Consider the following 10,645-nt stretch of genomic DNA (forward strand, 5'->3'; position numbering starts at 1 on the left):
AGGGAGGGGATGGTAGGGGGAAAACAATGGAGGGGCTAACAATGTTCAAGAGGAAATGTACTCATTACCTCACTCATGTAACTGTAACCCTCTGTATAGTAGCTTTACAATAAAAAATTAAAAAAAATAAAAAAATAAAAATAAAAAGCAAAAAAAAAGATACAGTGTATTTGTGGGCCCAAGTTTTCAGTTAATTTGGGTAAAATACAGACATATGGCTATTGCATCGTAAGATCACGGGGTTAAGGATAAGAAGCTGGACACTGTTTTCCTGAAAGATGACATCATTTGGTATCCCACCTCCAATCCCGCATTATTTGGTGTGGGTCCTGTGGGGAGGGCATGCGCTCCTAACTGCAGTCTTACTTTCGGTGTTCCCTAAACATCTTTTCCCTGTGTCTGTCAGCTGTGAAGACTCTGTTCAGTGTTTTCTCTTCAGCAATCAGGTGTATTGTTTGCTCCTCTCGTGGAGATGCCTTCTTGGCATTCCAATGGCTGCCCGGTGCTCTGTGATGGGAACTAGTCAGCAGAACTCCAGTTTCTTAACTCAGTGCTCTGACTATGCTCTGATCATTTGAAAATGCAGAGAATATGCTAACTGTGTCCTCCCCACTGCTTACCCAGAAGAAAGCAGGAGGAATGATTGAATGTAAGGTATCTGGTTTTGCAAAATTTCCCCGAGAGTTCTTTTGAAATACTGAAAGACTTATAATGTTAGCCACAACCTGATAAAAGCACAACCTGATATTATTTATGTCATCATATCATTTACTAATTAAAAAGAACATTATGAGGCCCTAAATTCCATGTCTTGAACATGTATCAGGCTAAGTAATTTCTGTGCACTACATTACTGTTTAAATCAGGGATTTGCAATAGTATAAACACATTATCTAGAAAGTTAAAAGATTAGAACTACTTAAGAAAAGGTTCCACCACCAACAATCACAGGGTGGAAAATGGCTGAACCCATACCAGGATAATCTCTCTTTTTTTTTTGCAAAAAGTAAAAATAAGATTTGGACCTGTATAAAGATATTATTTTGTTCAGCACAAGTTTACTGTTTTTAATTATTAGAAAATACTACTTTGGAAAATTTACAATCTCTTGACTTAATTTTTTTTTAATTTCAGAGTGATTATTTTTTTCATGGTTGACCACAGATCATTGAAAACAATGCGCTGTATAAAGTAGACAACAAAATTTGCTACTTTAATAATGTCTAAGGTACAACTCATTGGAGTTGGTATATTCACATTATGAAGCAATAATTAGCACATCTACCTCTGGAAACTTTTTCTTTCTGAAATGATGTTGTGCCCACTAAAGAAGAAATCTCACTGGGCGCTGATGGCTCACACTTGTAATCCTAGCTACTCAGAAGGTTCAGATTTGAGGATCGTGGCTCAAAGCCAGCCTGGGCAGACAGTGAGACTCTGATCTCCAATAAACCACCAGAAAACCAGAAGTGATGCTGTAGCTCAAGTGGTAGAGAGCTTGTCTTGAGATGAAGGGCTGAAGGACAGTGCCCAGGCCCAGAGTTCAAGCCCCATGACCACCACCACCACCAACAACAACAACAAAAAGAACTCCCCATTCTCAGTATCCCCTGGCCATTCTATTTTCTGTTTTATGAATCTTACTGCCTTCTATAAGTAATTTCAAGAAGTGACTAATTTCAATCAGCATTATATCTGGAAGCTCCATCTGTGTTGAACCATAGGCCATAATTTTTATGAATCTTACTAATGTTTTACCCTATGCTCCGGGCCAATTTGTTCATCTCATTGGACTATTTCCCCATCAGTGAGTGTGATTATAACAAGTCAAGTACTATGAGCATTGATGCAGAAATAATGTACACCCCTGCTTGAAACCCCATGGCTTCCTATGCTGGATTATATGGTAATGATTCTGTTCATACTCCTGGTGAGATGAAATGGAGATCACAAAGACTACTGAGTTAACCGTCACCATAAACTCGCACCTATCTATTCACACTGTGAGTCAGCTAGTCCACTTCCTGTTGCTGGAACTAAATGCCTGAGACAGTCAACGAGAGATACATATTTTGGCTCAAGGACTCAGTCCATGCTTTCTTGGTCTTGTTGTTTTGAGCCTGTGGTAGCGCAGTAACCAGAGCAGAGTGATAGGGTAAAATTTCTTCTTTCTTCTATATGAGAAACAAAAAGAGGGAAGCAGCTAGTGTTCTATTATTCCATAATAGGCACTGGCCCAGTAGCTGACCTCCTCTCTCCAGGGCCCACCCTCTTAATAGTGCCTTGTGCTAGAGAAAGCTCAAACATGGTACATTGGGGATAGTTCAGGTCTGAACTATAGCAATGGGCTAACCTGAGTTTTGATAGGTTCCCATTGAAGACCCATTTAGAAAAAAATGTATTTCAAGACAGGTATGTTTTGATTGTCTTTATATATTTGCCGTTCATACATACAAAGTAAGTTTAATGGGAAAAGCACAACTTCCTATTAGAGCATACGGTATATTTCATTCTCAGTTATTCTACAGCCAGTTCATTCCACTACTTTGAGACTATATCCATTCCTGAATAGACATTTACTGTCCTTCCCCACACAGTTCTCACAAAGATGATCACACGCTTGTCAGTACTGATCAACACCAGTGGACTTACTGCAGCATAGCTATGGTCCACCAGAATAATAACATAGTACAGAACTAGGTCATTGTTCCACATAATTCTTGAAGCAGAGATGCTGTAGTCTAAAATGGACATCACCAGAAAGAAACTTGTGAGCAGCAGAATGGTCCGGGTGGCCCTTTGCTCTGGGGATGCTTTCAGAGACATGCTGGCACTGTGAAGCTGCCGGGACCGTCTCCTGTGCCTGCACAGGAGAGTCACCATGTACCCATTGGAGAGGGACGCGAGGCCCATGAGGAGGACTTCCCGGAAGGTCAGAAGTGAGGAAAACACCTGCCTGAGAGTGTGAGAAATGGGCAAGACAGAGCAGGATTCAGTGACATAGATAAGGTTGTCTGAGGTCAGATTGGGGGTTGCGATGATCGAGATGAAGATGTGACTGCTCACTGACATGTACAAGACCCACAGCACAACAAGCGCACACAGGGAGGGATGTGGGGATTTGCGCTTGAACTTTGCCAAACAGGAGCTTCTGGGGCTGAGGGTGACGGCCTGGAGGACACTCAGCAGGACACTCAGGTGACGCTAACAGACAGGCCCCTGACCAACCTGTGTAAGTAGACAAGTGATTTACACATGATAGTATTCCAGAAGCCCTTCCAAGGCATAAAAATGTCTGAAGCTATGATCCCCATGATGATCAGCATTATTAGGTGGGTGAGGGCCAGGAGCCCAATGAACAGGTTGGTGGGACTCAGCCTGTGTTCAAGAAGGAAGAAGACGATGTGAAAGAGAAGAAGAATGATGTTGGTCAAGATTCCAATGGCAACTTCAGTGAAAAGAACGCTTCTTACAGCAGCATTGTGGTATAGTTTGTATTTAATCATCTTATATGACAAAGAAACATACATTGGATGTCTGTGGAGAAAAAGAATGTTTTATTATGACAAATATAACCACTAGTTAATCATAACTAACATCGATTACTTTGTCAAAATATGTGGATCAACATGCTAGATAAGATAGACAAGTTCAGAAAGACAAATACCACATGTGTTGGCTTGCATGTGGAATATAGACAAAATAGTAATACAATCAAGTGAAGGAGCAAAAGAAAAAGGGAGAAGGAAAGGAAGAGTAGGGAGAAGGAGGAGGGGGAGGAATAGGAAACACAGGAGGAAGAAGAAGGAAGAGGAGGAAGAAGAAAAAAGAGAAATAAGAAAGAGGAGGAAGCAGGAGGAGGAGGAAGAAGACAACAAGGAGGATGTGGAGGAGGAGAAGGAATGAAAACGGAGGAAGAAGACATGACAGTAAGAGGCTGACTATTTGAAGGGAACCAGTGGGAAGGGGCGGGAGAAAGGAGTGTGTGAAGGGGTTTAAGTATGATCAAAGGACACAGCATGTGTGCATGAAACTAGCATAAAGAAACCACTAAAAACTTTTAAAAGAGGGAGGTGGAGGATGGGAAGTTAAGAAAGCGTGATTCAGAGCATGAATGCAATCACAGCACATTAAATGTTTTCACACACTTTTCCATTAATACTCAAGTGAATCTCACGCCTCCAGAAGCCGCACCACTTCCAGACTGGGCAGATATATACACACATTGCTGGGCTCCCTAGCTACAGAAGGTCACTGGTACATTAGACGTTGTGTGCTGCGGAACTTATTTCCTTTCATTCTGTCATTTGTGAGCTTTTTCTGGGTTGAGAGCAATGTTTCCGCTGGGCTTCATATGCAGCATCTTTTTCTGTACTGGGCAAGAATCTGCCTTTGCGTGCAGGCGGGCAATCACTCTGTCACTACCATACCCAGACATCCAATCTGCATCACCTTGGGTGCAAATATATAGTGCGTGCTCTACAATTTTGGTGAGTTAGAATGAGGATTGCACAGAAGTGGCAGGGAGACCTCTGCAGCAAAAGGACTCCACAGTTGGACACACACAGGGTTATTCCCTGTTCCCTGGTGCACTTAGTGTCAGACCCAACGTCCTTAATATATGAACAGAGCAAGGATTGACACAGGTAGACGGTGAAGATAGGTGGCCTGAAGTCATACCTAACACCTGCCATTTGCTACCAGCATAAACTTGAGTAGCTCTACAGTAGTGAGCTCCAGGACCTTTCTCTGAACACTACGAAGTAACTATACATCTTACATTGTCATCAGTGTGCCAGAACAATTTTCCTATGTGAGCAGCGTCTTATGCCAAAGTCTTTCCTAAGAAGGCAGGTGGAGTCAGGGAAGTTTGTGGAGCCACAATTAAAATAGATTCAGGCTATTCCGCTTCCAGGGGTGATTAAAGACAAGTCTCCAATCAGCCATGATATTCTCCCAGGAATCAGCCTCCATCTCCTTTTCAGGGGGCTGAGACATGTTTCCAGTCTCAAGAGGCCCACGGATGAATTCTCTGAGATCATTTGATGATGGTGGACTTGTGTAGTATCTCTGTAACATAACTATACACTTAAGCCTTTAAATATGAGATATAAAGATATAGCGTGGAATTACTGCATGGTCCCTTAAATCCTATAGTTGTACAATATAACATATAATACAAAGGCAGAGGGCTGGGAAGGTGGCTCAGTGGTAGAGTGCTTGCCTTGCATGCTCAAGGCCCTGGGTTTGATTCCTCAGCACCACATAAGAAAAAAGAAAAAAGCCGGAAGCAGCACTGCGGCTCAAGTGGTAGAGCGCTAGCCTTGAGCTGAAGAGCTGAGGGACAGCACCCAGGCCCAGAGTTCAGGCCCCACGACCGGACCCCCCCCAAAAAAAATACAAAGGCAGAAATAGGAAAGACTTACGACTATGGAATTCCATTTCAGAATCTGGAGCTGAGGTGAACTCAGGGTTAAATAGTGAGACATGTGAATTTTCTAAAATGAAATGTATCACAGTAATATTATAAAATGTTAACCATTTCCCAAAAATAGTGATCAAGATGCTTCATTCACACACTCAGCATATTTGGGTTAGCTCTCATGAAACCAGAGAACACAGCACAGAAGTAGTACTTGCGCTTTAAGGTGACACACAGTCACTGGAACACAGCTCTAAAGGAGATTCGGAGACGTCTGTGTGCTTGTGATAGGGTTCACTGAGTCTGGACATCAATTCTGTACCACGTAAAATATACACTGACAGTGCTTTAAAAGAAAACAGGTACACACAAGGATTTAACAAGTGGAATTCTAACTGTTCTAAAATTAAACACTGGAGCCTTAGAAACACAAGGCAGATGCCGGTGGCTCACGCCTGTAATCCTAGCTACTCAGGAGGCTGAGATCTGAGGATCGTGGTTTGAAGCCAGCCCGGGCAGGAAAGTCCCCGTGCAACTCTTTTTTTTGGTCAGTCGTGGGGCTTGAACTCTGGGCTTGGGCTCTGTCCCTGAGCTCTTCAGCTCAAGGCAAGCACTCTACTACTTGAGCCACTGCGCCACTTCTGGTTTTCCAGTGGTTTATTGGAAGACTCTCACGGAATTTCCTGCCCGGGCTGACTTTGAACCGTGATCTTCAGATCTCAGCCTCCTGAGTAGTTAGGATTAAAGGCATGAATCATCGGTGCCCCGCTTCCCTGTGCAACTCTTACCTCCAATTAATCACTCAAAAAAAACTGGAAGTGGCCTTATGGCTCAAGGTAGAGAGCTAGCCTTGAACACAAAGAGGCTCAGAGTGCCCAGGCTCTGAGGTCAAGCCCCACAATCGATCAAAAAATAAATAAATAAATACAACTCTTCATAAAACTCTAGCAAGTTTCAGCTGAGAACTGGGGCTGTGGGACGTCGTTGTGTTCAAAGGTAAGCTTATGAAATGCTCTGGGGTGGAGGCCGGGCCAGCGCCCTGAGTGTCGGGAGGCGGAGGATGGGCTGCCTCGGCACTGCCGGGCACGGTGGGGATGTCTGCAGGGACAGACTGCAGCGTGGAGAGAGGGAGGGAGGCACACCTGCTTCTCGTCTGCAATATGAACATAATTGCGCTTATCCGCTGGGTAAATAAAGATGCTACTGCAGATGATACTCAGGAGAGTGACAGAACTCATGTCTACCCAGGCACACCACAAAGCACACACGTTCCTGGCACCACCACAGCTCCGCTTCACTACTGACATCACCACCATAACCTCACAAACGAAGGCGACCCTGCCAGCCTCACGCGGGTGGCCCTGGAAACTAGAAGAGCACCTGGGGGAGATGGCTCCAGCCCTTGGAAGAAAAAACACCCGCCAGACACCAGCCCTGTGCCCAGAGAGGCCACAAGGGAAGCCCGGCCAGGTAATGGGCAATATCCAGAGAAATGTCCGGAAAATGCTTGGTTTTTCAGCTGGTTCTGAAAAACAGGATGAGAATGTGCATGACTTTGTAAGCTGACAGAATGGTAAAGAATAACTCAGGGCTCACACTTGGCTGACACAATATCTATAGCGTTAATGTGTGAAACTGCTCTGGGAGACGTCCATAGAGGAGTTCTCGATAGGGAAGACCGGAAGCCGGAGGAGTGCCATCCCTGACAGGAGGATGTCGCCTGGGAAACCCAGACAGACCTGCAGACAGCCTGCTTCCTGAGAAGCCCAGGGATGAATCAGAGGCAAAGTGCATTCTTGCTAAACAGCCTTGGCCTTCCCTTCTTATCAAACTCTCTGCATTGGTTCATATTTATCCATGCATACAGATATGCTCATGAAAACATAGTTCGGAAAAAAGAAAACCTCAGCAGAGAGAGGACGGGCACGATTTTTCTCCATTCTCCTTCAAGTGCAATGCATTAAGGCATATCCATTATTACAGCTGAGGGAAGAGGTATTTCTAAATGAGGAAATGTTACAGGACTCACATTCCTGCTCCATGGCTCACAGGAATTACATCCCTGGGTCTGTGGCGGTCAGAAGAGACTGCCACCTCTTCCCTTGGCCTGTGTAACATGCGCTGCCCTGGCCCCAAGCTCCACACCACTCTCACCTGACATTGCTGACCGAGTCGGGTACACACTGAAGGCCAACTCCACTGATCTGTAACTTATGAAAATAAGATGGGGACAAGGAAGATTTCCTCAGAGCCAGTCCTGTAATCCTAGCTACTCAGAAGACTGAAACCAGTTTGGGTTGGAAAGTACAAGAGACTCCAGCTCCAATTAACCAGCTAAAAGCTGGGCTAGAGGCATGGCTGAAGGCAGAGTACCAGTCATTAGCAAGCAAGCCAAGCAAGAGCACAAGACTGAGTTGAAGCCTCAGTACCAGACAGAACCACATGCACAAGATTGCAGGAGCTCACACCTATCATCCCAGCTACTCAGGAGGCTGAGATCTGAGGATTGCAGTTCAAAACCAGCCCAGATAGGAAAATCTATGAGCCTCTTATCTCCAATTAATCAAAGAAAAAGCCGGAAGTGGCACTGTGGCACAAGTGGTAGAACACTAGCCATGAGCAAAAAAGTTGCTCAGAGATAGCACCTAAACCCTGAGTTTAAGCCCCAGGACTGTCAAACAAGCAAGCAAGCAAACAAACAAACAAGAGTGCCTGAGAACTACTAGGAGATATCTGCGGCAGTATGAGGTTAGGCTCCATGCGACAGGTCGTGAACAAAGGACCTCATTGTCTTCTAAATAATCTAGAAGTACTTGTTACTGTCCTACTATAACACCCACCCCTCGCTAACTGTTCTGACGTGTGAAGAGGATTCAACCTGAGAATATTTAATAATCATGTGAAATGAAGACATGGTTTTCCAGGTAATATGTATATGAATAGTGTTTACTAGTTTAAAACTCCTACATAATAAAAAGGAAATTAAGCATTTGGGTGCAAGTCCATTAAAATCATGTAAGCCAGAAAAATAGAAATTGCCTCTTACCTAGGGAAAGAGTCTACTAATATTATGAGCTACCAAATTTAAGGTCTAGATGTCCTAAGGAGAAATGTTCCTTCTGCATTCTAGAGGACACGTCCTCTGAGCCATGAGGACTTTCAGAGATAGAAGCTGAATCTGAGGCCCGACACCCAACATGCACTTCCCTTCCCGTCCCGCACAGGGGCCCCACCTGCCCGGCACCCTCCACCTGACACACAGAGCAGCACCGACCTGAGGCGCAGAGGGTCTGTGCTCTGAGAGGAGCCGCGCAGCTTTAAGGGCGTGAGGTGGTTGGCTCATCCCCCTGCAGCCTCTAATTTTAGTCCTCTGTCAGTCAGTGACAAGATCTCGCCGGGGAGCGCAGGCCTTGGTGCCCCCAGGGGGACCTTTCACCTGCTCGCGGTTTACTTCCCTCTCTCCCAGACATGGCGATCGGGGAGAGCTGTGCTCAGAACTTTTCTCTAGCTTCCCTTGCCACGTGTGGGAGAGAGCGCAGAGGAGTCCCCTCCGGGGAGAGCCCCACGTGCTCTTGTGGATCACACTGCCAAATGAGTCCAAAGTCGTTTCTCGCTTTGTGATTTCTCCCTCTGGGGGAGTGACTCCGGCACCTCAAGTTGACTCCGAGGCTTTGGGTGTCTTCTCCCTGCGGCCTGCCCTCTTCTTAGGTTTGTGGCTCCAGTCGCCCTGGCCGGTGTCCTTCAAGATTTCAAAACTCAGTGTTGGGCTTAAAGCTCTGTCCCAGGCTGACAAGACACTGAAATCGTTCTGGGGTAGATTGCAGGGATTGCCGGCGAGACCCCAGACTCCTGCTGAGCTGGCTCACAGCTCTGAGAGGAGCCGGGGGCCTTTCGCTCTGAGGCCGAGGCCCTGGGAGCCAAGCCCTGAGCCCTCAGGACAAAAAAGGAGAGGAACCGAGCTGAACGCTGTATGGGAGCAAATACATCAGAAGACTGAACGACTCCGCCTTCCGTGTTTTATTAAGCTTTGCGAGAAGGGAACTGGAGAACAGGCACAGGCTGCTCTCCACCCACCGGACAGTGCGTTATTACACAGCGCGAGGCCAAGTGCAGACCACTTCATAAAGAATGCCCTGGCTGCAAAGACTGCGCAGGCGGGCAACCTGCGCCAGGACAGGGGAGGACGCAGCCCGACCCTTCCTCGCCACCCTTCAGCACCATGGACAGCGAATGCAGCTGCGGATCCGACTCAGCTGCAGATGGCAAGCAGTGGAGGTCCTGGGGCTTGAACTCAGGGCCGGGCGCTGTCCCTGAGCTTCTTTTGTTCAAGGCTAACACTCTTATCACTTAAGCCACAGTGCCACTTCTGGCTTTTTCTGTGTATGTGGAATGGAACCCAGGGCTTCATGCATGCTAGGCAAGCACTCTACCACTAAGCCACATTCCCAGCCCTGTAACTCATCTTCTTTAGAAGCCTGCTCAGATATGAGTCTGAATTTACCACCTACAAAAACCTTTAAAACCAGGCTCTCATCCTGAGAGGATGAGTCTCATCTAGTCTCTCAAGCACTGAAGTAATCTATTTTTCAACCAAGACTGACACTCCCGAGCCATACTCTACACCCAGCAGCCATCACCCCACCTTAATGAAGTTCAAGAAATCAGCAATGCATAACATGCAGCAACATATATACTGAAACATTCACAAATTCTGGACACAGATGTACAAATCTCACTGAAAGACTGTGAAATTCATTATTTAAAAAGACCACATAGCCGGGTGCTGGTGACTCACTCTTATAATCCTAGCTACTCAGGAGGCTGAGATGTGAGGATCCTGGTTTAAAGCCTGGGCGGGAAAGTCCATGAGACTCTTATCTCCAATAAACCACCAGAAAACTGGAAGTGGCACTGTGGCTCAAGTGGTAGACGAAGCCAGATAACCAAATTAAGAGCAGATATTAACCAATTAGAAAATCAGAAAATTATAACCAAAATAAACCAAACAAAAAGCTGGTTCTTTGAAGAAATAAACAAAATTGATGGCCCATTGGCAAGATTAATTAAAAAAAGAAGAGAGGAAACCCATATTAACAGGATTAGGGATGCCATGGGAAAAATCATAACATGTACCCAAGATATCCAAACAATTCTAACAGACTACTTTCAAAAGTTATACTCTCTAAAGGAAGAAATGGATGCATTTTTAGAGAAATACAAGTT

General features: G+C 45.5%; 1 pseudogene; it reads left to right on the forward strand.

Moving 5' to 3' along the window:
* The first annotated feature begins 2,881 nt into the window (after nt 1-2,881).
* LOC105981232 overlaps nt 2,882-10,645 on the forward strand; it is a 20,623-nt pseudogene continuing 12,859 nt past the window's right edge.

Source organism: Dipodomys ordii, unplaced genomic scaffold, assembly GCF_000151885.1.
Source record: "Dipodomys ordii isolate 6190 unplaced genomic scaffold, Dord_2.0 Scaffold12, whole genome shotgun sequence".
NCBI classification, from domain to species: Eukaryota; Metazoa; Chordata; class Mammalia; order Rodentia; family Heteromyidae; genus Dipodomys; species Dipodomys ordii.